The 12931-nt window shown below is 48.6% G+C and overlaps 1 long non-coding RNA gene across 1 annotated transcript; it reads right to left on the reverse strand.

Moving 5' to 3' along the window:
- Positions 1-9350: 9350 nt before the first annotated feature.
- LOC118178949 lies at positions 9351-12810 on the reverse strand. The gene is made up of 3 exons (XR_004756336.1): positions 12388-12810; positions 12142-12271; positions 9351-11067 (listed from the first exon to the last, which is right to left on the reverse strand). It is a non-coding gene; the product is annotated as an uncharacterized LOC118178949 (long non-coding RNA).
- Positions 12811-12931: the final 121 nt, after the last annotated feature.

The raw sequence follows: 12931 nt of genomic DNA on the forward strand, positions 1-12931 counted from the left end.
TGAGTCACCAGGGAAGATACTACAGGAAAATGGTAATAAATGGCAGGGCATCACTTCTTGCTGAACTACTAAAGCATTGGGAAGAATACTGTACGAAATGCCATTCCCTTGAAGTCCAGGAGAGGACTATCCCAATTAATCTTTTGGTTCCAGTTTTGAGTTGTGTTTTAGTGGTGCTATAAAATAGGGACGTGGCCCCAGCCTCACAGGGGCTGCGTGCGGCGGTGGGAGCTGAGGCAGAACATCCCCAGGCCAGGCATCACTTTAGCTCTGCCTCTCATGCTCCAGACTCCACGGCACAGGCCAAAATGCTGTATTCACTTTCAGGAATCTGCCTGAATTTGGCCATTAATGTCAGCCAGGTCTTGGACCGATCCCACATGTCCGGGGGTGGCTTCCACCACCACCACCCCTGAGGCAAAGAGCTGAGCTGCATCCTGCCACCTTTCACATGCAGCTCCTTTAGAAGCCGAATATCACCAAATTAATATAGCTGTATCTGCCACTGCCTGACAAGGATGTGTCAAACCAAGCTTTAAAAATCATTCAGGGCCATGACTTACTGGAAATATTTGTCTCCCATGAGTTTTTACTGTTTCTGTAGATTCTGGGAAAGGCGCTATCGTAAAGACGCTGATTCAACAACTGCTGCTGGTTAAAGGAAGGGGCCTCTCCCTTTCCCAGTGGGGTCACCTATGCTTAGCACTGCCGCACACTTGTTGAAAGAAATAATAAATGTAACAGGCTCCTTGACGTGGAGGTTAAGCGCAGTTAATGACTGATCGCATTCCCCAGCAGCACTGGGCTTCGTGTGCAGGGCCCCAGTTGCTTGATAATTTCTTGTGCAGCCACATTTTTCTGGCTCCTGCCCGGAATGTGAAGTTCAACGCCCACCAGCTCGGGTTCGCTCCCCACCTGTGCCCCCGGTGCTCCCCCTGCGTCAGCCCCCTGGCAGCCTCAGTGGCGAGGGGCATTAGTCAGGACACGTGAGGATGGCAGGAGCTCAGATAAAACTCGATTAGGATTCCAAATGGTGTTTTAAGTGTTAATTAATGCGCACCTCCAAGGCAGAATGACACGTTGCAGTGACAATTTCCTGCCACTGCAACCCCATCTTCACTAATTAATCTGGTACTCAGTGTAATAACATTGACCGTGATGAACTTAAATTATTGAAAAGAAATATATAAACCCTTTAATAATCATTAACAGCATCTTCCTGGTGTACTACTTTATTAAAGATCTATAACCTGTAAAATTAACAATCAGGGGACCCAAGGGAAAAGGAAATCAAACGGATGATCATGTAACGACGGGTGCATGTATTGCTGTCAGTTTGCTTTTTTATTAGTTCAATTATCACAAAGCCTGGACAAATCATACTCTTGTTACCTGTGGTACCATTTTTTCAATTGTTGCATGGCAAAGGGCTATCGACGCCCCAGCAAAAGCGGAATTTGCATCAATTCCTGTACATCTGTTATAAAAGGACACTATCGTTATTTCCTTGGAACCATGTGGTCTCCAGATAAAAATAACAGCGCCTTCTTCCCTCCTGCTTGGTGTGTTTAACATTTATGATTGCTGCTCTACCTCTGTTAGGCATTCTGCCTGCTTTGGAACAATAGCGCACTTTGGAATTCAAAATTTTCAGTTTTTAAAGCTGCAAAGTCTCCAGGTCCCCTTAAGCTAAGACAGCTGAGAAACCAGCGCGTTCTTCCAACAGCCACTGCCCCCCTGCCTTGCAAAGCAGTTCAGCATTAATTCAGCATTAATTCAGCATTCCTCAGCAGGTGCTGCTTTGCAAGGGGCTGGGAGCTGCCTTCTCTTGGGCACGTACTCTCTGCCCTGGAGATCCACCTGCATCCTCACCCACAAACCCTCCAGCACCGAAACCTCTGTGCATCCACAGTGTCGACACGGCACAGCTGCAGAAGCAGGAGTTAATTTGCTGCTGGTGCCATCAGCGCAGCATCCTGAGACGGGCTCATCTGCTGAGCAAAACCCACCTGGGAGCCAGCTCTTGGTCATCTCAGTGCTTTGCCCACCTACAGCATCCTGTGAAACACCCCCCTGGCCAGTGGACCATCCGTAGCACCCCATGGGGATCAGTGGGGATTCTCCATCAGTGTCTGCAAGCCCGGGATGGGGATGGGGATGGGAAGGATGCCGAACTGGTCCTCCCAAGCCGCTGTCTCCCTGCATGATGCACATCAAAGACAGCATCATATGGCAATGATGCACAGCAAAGACAGCATAATGTGGCAAAGCCTGGTCTCTGCTGACTTCAGCAGCAGCCATCAGGTAAATCCCACAGCTCCTCAGACCATAGCTTAATAAATAGCTCATTCGTGCTCACCAAGTTCGCTGACCTCTTTCCAATAACACCTAGTGAGTCCCTGCTGTGATCCAGCCCAAACCGAGCATCCCGCTGTGCCCATTCCCAGACTTCCCTGTGGATAAACTCCACACAGTTCTGTTATTGAAAGCTCAGGGGCAGTTAAAGTCCTGGCAGCGATATCAGATGGAGCAGGACCATGTAGAAGGGCGCACAGGGGGGGCACAGCCCTGCTGCTTGCTAGGAAAGGCTCTGATCACTGAGCCTGCAAACCCTGGAAAACCCAACGACCCCGCTCTGCCTTTCATTGCAGGCACTGCTACAAGCTATTAGGGATTAAAGAGCTTTCTAGCAGCACACAAGTCCATGACCAGAATGCCACTAAAATCACAGTAAGTCTTAATAATTGCAGCAATATCCATCTACAAATTACTTTGAATGTCTGCAAAAATCCTCGCAACACAATTTCATAATGGCACTTTAGCAAAATTCATCTCAGGAAAACCAACAGCGCAGCATCCAATGCTAAAGAATATTTTTTTGCTTCCTACTAAATCTTTTCTGGGGAGTCCAAAGGGCCAGGGAAAAACCTGCTACACCATTTCCTCCAGATATTTTGATTTGAAATCCTAATAAGTCACTATCCTGGCCCCAATTTAATACAGTCAGGTTATTAGCTGCCGCAGTTTCTATTTAACAAGGAGATCATAAGAAGGAGAAAGAGAAAATCTGAAGCCTTCATTCTTGCATATGCTAATTCCTGTTTCCACTGCCCTGACATAAACCCCCATTTGTAGCCCATCTGAGCCTTCTAGGGGAGAACCACGCTGGAAATGCAACGCTGACCCTACTTGAAGACATCTCATCTGCCTTTTCCTCTGTTGCATTAGTGCTCGTTGCTGAAGGAAAGGCAACATCGCTTTGTGGATACCGCACAGAGAAGGTACCAGAGGCTGATGTAACACAGAGCAAGCGGGAGCTCAGGGCACCCTTCCTGCACTGCTCTGAAGGGTTCTGAAAACGCGTTATTGACTCTGAGGGGGAATATTTATGACTGCTCATTAGCACAGCAAGGTACATGCAACAGTGGTCAAACAGCAAAAGTCACAGACCGAGGACTCAGGATTATTTTCCTGTGATTTGTTTGCTTTCTCTCTTTGGTTTGTAACAGAGCAGCCTGCTTAGCAGTTTCCAGGCATAGCACACATCGATAGCATGCCTTGCTGGAAATGCAAGAGAATAAAACTGCGGGCAGGCCCTCCCTCTGGATCCCACTCATACGGGCTCCTTGATACGCTTTAATTACTGACTTGACCTTGGTCTTTGCCTGAAGAAGGAATATAAGTATGAGATGCTGTGTAATTGCTGTCAGAAGTGGTTTAACTCATTAAATGTTTACACGAGGAACCCTCTTCACTTCTCAGCATCGCCAAGCAGGCTTTAAGGAAATTAAAATCCTAGGTCTTTGTAATCAGCCTTATAGTTGGTTGGGGGATAATTAATGAATGTATCTGACACCATTAAACCAGCAGGTACTCCTCTGCACCACTGGTCAGCATTAACTAAAAGGGTGGCACAAAAAAACATTGCTGGAGCATCGCAGGAGCTGCTGGAGTGAGGGGAGCGTGCTGAACATATCCAGATAGCAGAATTTATTCACAGGTCTCCTGTGGCCCCTGCCACTATTGCAAAACCAGGAAATTATCTTTACAAACCACCAAAAAGGTCGGGAAATGCTGTTTTCTGTGCCTTACAAGTGAGAGCGGATTCAGTATCTACCAGGAATAACAAGCTGCTTGATTTTATACAGGAGCTTGGAACTGAGCTAAATCAAAGAGAATTCTGACATAGATTAGGTGATCCCTGAGATAATTACTGAGTATACTGAGCAGAGCAGTGTTTGCCTACATATTAATGTGTCTACCCATATATTTATCTGTGAGATTATCAGACACTCTCATGCCACCCTCTGCTTCCTCCAGTTGTGTGCCTGGCAGTTAATGCTTGCTCATTATGCAGCTTCTCAAGCTGGGCTCTTACCTCTCCACCCCAGGACTTAATTCTGGGGTTAAGGTCTCTAATTACCCAGCAGCAATTTAACATTTCTGTTAGAAATGCCAAATTCTCTTTTGGCAGGAAAATGTTTCGATTCCATTGTGGTGGTGGCTCTCCAGGAAAAAAAAAAATAATAATAATAATAAAATAAAATAAAATAAAATAAAATAAAATAAAATAAAATAAAATAAAACAAGCATCGCTGGGGTTCCTGCTCTTCAAGATCACTTCGTGTGCCCTTCGGATGCTGGGACAGCTTTCACTGCCTGCATCCCTGGCAGCCAGTGCTGTCCACTGGCGGAAAATGCCTAGCATGGAGCAAAAAAAGCCAGCTGCCTTCCATGGGAACCTGGGGCTCTTGCTTTAGCCTTGCTGCAGCGACCAGTCAGCTCTGTTAGGATGGGAAGGGCAGATTGCGTTGAGTGGGCTTGGGTCCTTCCCTGCTAAGGTGTTTTTGTGTGGTTGCCGGTTTTTCCCACGCTGGAGAGGTGTTTTCGCTTCGGAGCTGGAACCGCAGAAGAGTTTATTACCCCTGAGCAACGGAGGGAGCCAGAGACAAGAACGCAGCTGGTAAATAGGTCAAATCAATTTGTGGAAACCTCGGTGCCACCGTGGCTGGGTGAGCAGAGGGAGAGGACCACAGGTGGTGTGTTGGGTTTTGTAACATTCACTGGAAGCTCCCAGTGGGATACGGAAAAAGAAACATGAATATTTCTGTACTCATAGATTTCTGATTGGCTTGGTATGCCTCCTTTTACCTAATGAGGTCTAGCTCCTCTGGGAGATGGAAAACATCAGATCCACAGATTCCAGGCACTTCACCTGGACTCTTCCACTCCTTCCACCTCCAGAGCAGCCTCTGGAGTCTGTTCTCTTTGTTCTCCGGTGTCTGTTCTCTTTGGTCTGGCCTTGGCTGTGCAGACTCGACCACATTGCCACATTCAGGTTGACTCTGGGCACCAAACACCACCGTGTATTTTCACTACCAGCCATTGCAATGGGGCTGGTCGATGACATCTGGTACAGGGATAACCCAGTTCTGCCTTTGAGCTTTGATGCAGCAATCTGGTCTCCTGAGATCTTCTACAAGCACCCTCCAAAAGTCATCTTTTCCTCATGCAGAGCCCTCTGAACGTAGCACACCGCCTCACAGGGGTAAGAGGTAGGAACAACTCTCTGTTTCTTGCATCCTGGCAGCACTTGGAGCCTTACCCGAAGGCTCAGCTCCTGTGAGGTTTTGTGCCTTACCCGGGTGGGGTTTTACCAGCTTCACTCACATCTCACGCAGCCCAGGCATCGTTTGGTATTTGCTAGCTCCTTGCAGCAACCCTGGTGTTCTGGCCAGAAGGCTGAGGGCAGGAAAGCAACCTGGAGCAATCCTACTTCTGGGCGTGCTGGAGAACAGGAGCTTTTCCAGGAGGAACTTGACTCAAATCCAGGATAGGTCTGCAAATGCACGGAGCGTTGCTTTTTTGAGATTCTTTTACAAACATCTTACAGAAAGGTCAGCCCCTCAGACATCCCTGCTAGGCTGCGCATATTCTTTAGGCGCTGCTGCCTCTTCCCCAGCAATGCTTTCCATCTCTTCCTCGATCAGATGGTAAGCACAGGACAGGTTTCACCTATTCCGTGCTGGGAGGAAGAGGACGGCTCGGAGAGGAGGTGCGGCGGGGAGGAAGGCAGCCTGCCAGCTGCCAACGGATGCGCGCAGGGGCAGGCTGAGCGCTGCTGCAGCCTGGGTGTCGCAGCGTGGGGCTGCAGTTTGGGTGTATGCATGGATGGGAAGAGCTGATGTAAGAACCCAGCGCTGTTCCCAGCTCGGAGCGGACCCATTAACCTCTCACGGCTGCGGCTCACAGATCAGCTGAGAGCGAGCTGCGTAGGCCGGGGTGTGCAGCTGAGGCCAAGAGGAGTGCACGGAGAAGATACCAGGGCTCCTGGCACTGCTGCTGCTTTGCTTTTTGCTGAACAGCATCTGCCACTCACAGATTTATGATGTTCTCGCTCGTTTTAACAACAACAACAAAAAGATCCAAGGAAGTGCTCAAAACCCCCGTATCTAACATCCCTTGTTCTGAGGTGAAAATCGAATTGCAAGCGAGCCACTTGTCTTTTCCATGTGTTTACTCTGACCCTAGCTGATTTCTACAACTGTCACTTAATTAATCATCCTATTTCATTTAATCAATCAGCCTATTGTAATTAATTGAAATGTATGTATGCAAAATGGCAAATGGTTCTCCCAGGAAGGGCCTTGGGGGAATGCGCTGTCAGCAGCAGAGCTCTGGGAAGCTTGTTTCGTTTCTATAAATGCATAAATACAAATACTGATGACTTCATGGTCTGAATATTAATGCAGGTAATTAAACTTGCTTATTCTGGCAGGTATCAGCACGCCAGGGCCTGGCCCAGGGAGGCTCCACAAACCAAGCCCCGTGACGCTGCCTGTGCTGCACGAAGACGTTCCTGGCCCTTGATTTATCTCTGTGGAAAGGAAGGGAGGAGAGGCACAGAGGTGGTCAGATAGGAAAGATAACGTGAGAGACAGGTGAGATTTCCTCCTCTTTGAGATATTTAACATCTAGGTAGTGGGACAGGACACAGACCAGGCTGTTGTGCTTTGAGATGGCGGCTGAGGCTGAAGGGGGGCTCCTGCTGTCTGGCGCTGAAATATTTAAGAATTTTACCACCTATATCCTTTGCTCACTGACATATGCTTTCCCCACAGGTTCTCAGTTTCTCTGATGCTCAGCTTTCGTTTACAGCAGCAGAAAGCATTGGACTTGTTGCGGGATGGGGACAGGAGAGAAACCGCAGCCCCTGTCCGCTTGCCAGAGTCAAATTAAGATCAAAAACAGGTCGGTGGCTTTTAGGAAGCTGCGTGGCCATCAGCAAAGTAATGGGCTGCTACAATACACCAGAGGGTTTGCTGGGCAAGGCCGTGCCAGCAGCACTTTGATTAGTATTGCCAGCACACACTTGCACAGATGCACGTCTGGTTGCCTGGCTAAGGGGAGAGACAGTCCAGCTTTCCTTCCCCCACCCTGTCAGCTCCCAAGAGCGGTATTAACCACAGGACACACCACACAGACCTCCGTGTAATTCAGGGTCCACAAGGAAAAGAAAAGAAGCCTTAATATGTCTGTGCTCAGCAGCTCTCAAGGACTAGGTACAGGGCTCTGTACTGAGCAGTTTGAAGTCTGGATCCTTTATAAGGTATCAGGACTGAGTTTTCTCCCCAGGACAGGGAAAAAAGAGGTTTATTTCATCTGTTAAACTAAAATAAAAGCCTGGTGAGGAAAAATAGCATGGTAATAGGCTCTAGGATTTGGTGCAGGGGATGTAAGGACTTCATTCCTCCAGACCAGCATCCAGGATGCTGCATGGAACAGAGGGACAAGAACACCTCCAGCCTCTGGAGTTTCCTGCATGTCACAGCCCTCTGAGGAAAGGCTCTAGCTCCCTGCCATGACAAACAACCACAAGCACCAGGTGAGAAACAGGTTGTGGAAAATTCTGAAGATTTTCCCCATGCACACTCGGTTCTAGCCACAGTGAGAGTCCATCGGTACTGGGCTGATGGTGAGGCTTTGGGCATTGACTCCTTTTCCCCTACATAAGACTTTAACCCATGTTTGTCTGATCTTGATGGTGTCTGAGGCTTTTCTTTCACTACTGATGGTTTTCAGAAGTCCTCCACACCAGGAGTGAGAAGTGTGCGACAGCACAAGCAGACGAGGAAGCCTCCACACACCTCCTAAAAACTTTCTGGAGAGGTTCTTATGAACAGGAGAAAATGAACAAAGGAATTAAGAGCTCGTGGGAAATGGTTGACCCACCATCCCCACAGGAGAAGTATAAATAGCTGCCCTGATTCCCTGCATTCACATCGGATCAGTCTGCCCTTTGTCCAATCCTGCCTGCTCAATGCCTGAAAGCATCTCGGCAGCAGCCCTGCCAGCTTCAGGGGAAGGATCAGCCTTCCTTCAGGGTTTCTTGCTGTTCTGCATCCCTCCACCTAATGGGCTCCCACAGGCTGGCCAGGCTGGAAGAGCTAAGCCAGACCATCATACAGCTCATGTTCTTGGCAATCCCGTCCCATGCGAAGGAGCTAACTCCAAGCAGTAAGTGTACATGCGTGCAGTACAGCGTGGTGCACTGCCAGCAGCTGGGGCTGCACTGGCGTTTTGAGCTGGGTACAAACCTCGTTCCAGCAGGATTTGTTAGCAGGATGCAGCCACACGCTGATAGCTGTTCCCCCTCCGGCTCACCATGCAATTCCTTGAGGGTTTTCTGCTCAGCAAAACCTTGCGTAATGTGACACATCCAGCTTCCCAGCCTCACGCAGAGGCACTACAGCATAGCAGGGAAAAAAAAAAATTAAAAAATCCAATAACTTTTTGACTTCAGTATTGGAATTGTTCCTCTGCAGGCTGCATATCACCTTAACACTAAAGTTTATGTCAAGCCAAACACCTATCCTGAACTGCACCCAGATTTCCTACACATCTAGGGGCTAAGTGCTAGGGTTGTTCAGCAGGCATAGCAGCAAACTGTAGAAGGGAGAGCCTGGCTGCTGCTATTTGACCACCTTAAAGGTGTGATTGCTCTGCATCCTGCTTTAGGGGAGAAGACGTCGTATTCTGCTAAGGAAAACAAAAACAAAACAAAACAAAAAACATTTGCAGTAAGTCATCTCCTAAAAGCTTTTTTTGGAATTAGATCTTGCAGCAGCAGCAAACACGTAACACATGAGTAAGTCACAGCCTGCAGAATCTGCCCTCCCTCATGTGCTGGGGGAGATAAGTACCTGTTGCTTGCCAGCTGCTATCGTGCCTGCATTCTCAACATTAAAGGCTCAGAGCCCAGTGAGCTACATCCTGCTCCATGGCAGAACAAGGAACTGCTTTGCAGAAGTGCTCTTTACATCAAAGAAAGAAGCAAACAGGAATCGATGCTTTTCAGGTCTAAGCTGAGGCTTGTAAGCTGCTGGTAGGCACATCCTGAATAGCACGTCCTTTTAAATAGAGAGGAACCTACAGAGACAAGGGTGAGTTCGGGCTCTGAAAAGTGTGTACAACTAAAAAGCAGCTGTTCCACCCTCTTCTGCTCCGTGACCTGCTGGTAATGCTCTGGTTCAAGGCTGAAGCTGCTCGTGTCAGATCTTGGTCTCGGATCAGCTGAGGCCGAAGGACTGTCACTGTGCCTTGAGCAAAAGGCAAAGCAAACTTACTGCTACCCACCACTGGCTGAAGAGATGTGTTCACATATGTGCCTAGAAGGACTGCCAGCACCAACCACCTCTCTGCATCCCTGAAGTCACTCCTAAACCCAGACCATCAATCTGGGAGAGGGGCTGTGTCCATCAGGCTGTCCTGAGCATTGGCTGCTCCCTTGCAGCAGCCCCAGGATCAGACACATGAAACAATCTGCACGAGTGAGAAAACAGCTTGCCTTTGCTCCGTCAGCTTTTACAGGTTACAGTCAGGCTGCCACCGCAGAAATCAACATTTCCTGACCTTTGGAAAGCTTACTGCTGTGCTTCACAAGCGAATGACTCTGCAGAGCAAAGGCCTGATGTGTAGGTATATAGAAGATAAATAAAACGTCTGCACGGTGTCTTATGAGCTCACCTCTGCACTGCAGAGCAGTTTCCTGCTGCCTCCACCACCCCAGCACAACAGAGCCCGGTCTCTACTGTGGCTGCACCTGAAATGTCCTCAGAAAAGCCCTTCTCACGTCTTTTCTTGGAAGGTGTCTGTTCTTCCTGCCTGTTCAGACAAGCTATTACCTAGGCCCCGAACCAATGACTCATCTTCTTCACCAGATCCCACTTCAAGCCAAATGCTTGCCACACATCTTAAGCTAAGCAAGGCGCGTTGGGCAACTCACACGAAAAAATTGCTGCACAAACCCTGGAGAGCTTGAAGAGCCCGTTTGCAGTCTCAGGACCAGAGCTGGATTCCCAAGAAAAGGAAGCAGATACCCAGTACGACAAGGGGAGAGCACACACAAAGCCCTGACCTTCGCTGCTTGGCCTCAGCTCCCATCACCTGTCCAGTGAGCCAGGTGAGTGAATCCGTGGGCATTCTCCACCAAGCTGGGTCCTTGTGATTATGCAAGATTTTTTATGCAGAATATCAGCAAAAGAAAACCGAGACTAGATCCAAGAGGAAAACAATCCAACAAATCACCAAGAATAATTACAGGAACACACTGAATATTTCTTTGATTTACCATCAGCCCTAGTAATGAGTCAGACAAGTGTTCTAATTGCATCCGTGAATAAGCTGCTCTCTTATGAATGGCTTCAGATCTGCAAGGAAATAATCCTTTGTGTATGGGTCCTACTGCAGAGGGAGGGTTTTTAAGAGTAAACTAGTTCAGCAAAAAGCCCGGCGTGCAGTCATTGCTGCTCATCAGCAGTATTAGTAGGTCAGGTACTGAAATCTGGGCAACTTTGCAGAATTCTGAATACGAGGCACCCACAGAAAAGCCTGTCTGGTGCAGAACAGAGGTGGTGCAGACAAAGAAATAAAAGACATCTCAAGGCACAGTCACATCCCTGCCCGTCTCCATTCGCAGGGCAGCAGCAGCAGCTGGTCTGGCAAAGAGGCACAGTATGGGGCTGGGATGCCTCCAGCCCGTACGCAGCAATGCTCCTCCTGATGTACCTACAGCCAGAAAAAAAAAAAAAACCTCAGAAAGCAAGTGCAGTAAGATCTAGCCTCAAGGAGCTAAGGAACAGGAGAGAAGGATCAAATGTATCTGGAAAGCAGCTGCTGTATGAGCAAGCCTTGCAGGCTGGGCCGTGCCAGCACAGCGTGCCTGCCAGAGCCCACAGCCCTTGAGTCAGCTCACACCAGCCCCAGCGTAGGAAATGCTCAGGCACTCTCTGAATTGGTGAAATCTCCTGAATTTTAGCTCCTCTCTGGGCCTGTGCTGAGAAGGACCCTGGCCAGACAGCGCTGCAGCCCTAGGGAAGAGGTAAATCAATTCCAATAAATTAAAGACACAGTCTTGCATCAAAACCCCTTTCCAAGAAGTCACGACCAAGTGAAGCTGCAAGGCAGGGAGTGCAGCTCCCCCTCTTTAAAACTCCAAGCAGGGAAGAAAGGGCAAGATCTCCATAAAGCCCAGCGAGAGCCCAGCCTGCTGGGGGAATCCCAACAGAGGGCTTCTCCTTCTTTTGCTTCCTCCATATAGTAAATGGATTTGCCACTTCAATATTCTTTTAGAGCAAGCCTTAAAGCAGCTCATTTCCAATGCACAGGGACTACAAGGCTCTGCTGGTAGAAGTATTTAAAAAATCTCTGTTGTAGCAGGGAGAGCAAGTCGCTCCTTCACCTCCTTTTTGAGCCAAAGCTGTTCTCCGTAACCTATTGGAAGTGCAAAGAGTGGTCCCCAGCAACCAGCCGCCCCCACAAACCAGGCTGGGCAGAGGTAGAAAAAGCAGTACCCTGCCCTCATCCTGCACGTTGAGGTTGGACTACAAACTGCCACAATTTGGCAGCTGGATTGAAGGGGATTCTCAGCTATATTCCCCACCCCCTACTGCTTTAGCCTTCTCCAGGCTAAACAAACCCAGCTGGCGTTCGTGGCACAGGGACCCCCCCCCAGCATCTCAGCCTGCAGCAGCCACGCAGGTGCTTCTCAGGGCAGCAGCAGCTGCGGTGGCTTCTGACACGTTAAAGAGTTCTGAGCAAGAAGGAGGAAAAAAAATAAGTGACAATGTGGCTCGGTCTCACCTCCTTATGTGCAAAACGCCCGGTACGGCGAGGAGAAAGAGGCACTGCACAAACATTTTAGATCTAAGCGTGCTGCACCGTATTGCAGGGGGAAGTCTGCTGCTTTGTTCTCTTAACGGCCAGAAACTCCCTTTGCGAAGCAGAAGAATCCTCCATCAAAATTCAATATTGCCAAATGCAAAGAGCTCCCAACTATTGAGCAATATTTTCACTTTGATGCTTAATTACCCCCTACAGTCCACAAACCTCTCCCCGTTGCTTCAGTCTGCAGCCTCCACAATAGCTACGAAGCAAATAGCAATTACACATTTATTCCAGCAACATTAATGTAACCTGAGTGGGCTCTGGCAGTGCATAACTTCTTGCTGCCTAGCAGCAAAATATAAAGGACGGTCTGAATTAGTAATAGGCTCCTTACTCTCTGCTGCTCGCCACATAAGCATGGCTGATAAGGATGCAAGACAAAGCTACACCTAATTAACATACATGAATTTTAACCATGAGGCCATTCCCATATATTAGAAAATAAGCCCTGGACAGCTTCTGCCCCCCCATGGCTTGCTAACAGCTTCTCCGGTAAGATGAGGCAACACAGCAACAACACTTGGACTCATTTGTTCTGGGGAAGAGGCAGGAACAGAGCCCCAAAACACCCTACAGGGCCTGAGGCTTTGGACTCTACCCCATCCCAGGTGCTTCAGTGGACAAGATCCAAGGTAAATATTTTTGATGAGCCCACCTGATGCTACAGCTGTGATCCCTACTCCACGGAGCTGAAGGCTGGGTGAAG

This window comes from Oxyura jamaicensis, chromosome 27 (assembly GCF_011077185.1).
Source record: "Oxyura jamaicensis isolate SHBP4307 breed ruddy duck chromosome 27, BPBGC_Ojam_1.0, whole genome shotgun sequence".
NCBI classification, from domain to species: domain Eukaryota; kingdom Metazoa; phylum Chordata; class Aves; order Anseriformes; family Anatidae; genus Oxyura; species Oxyura jamaicensis.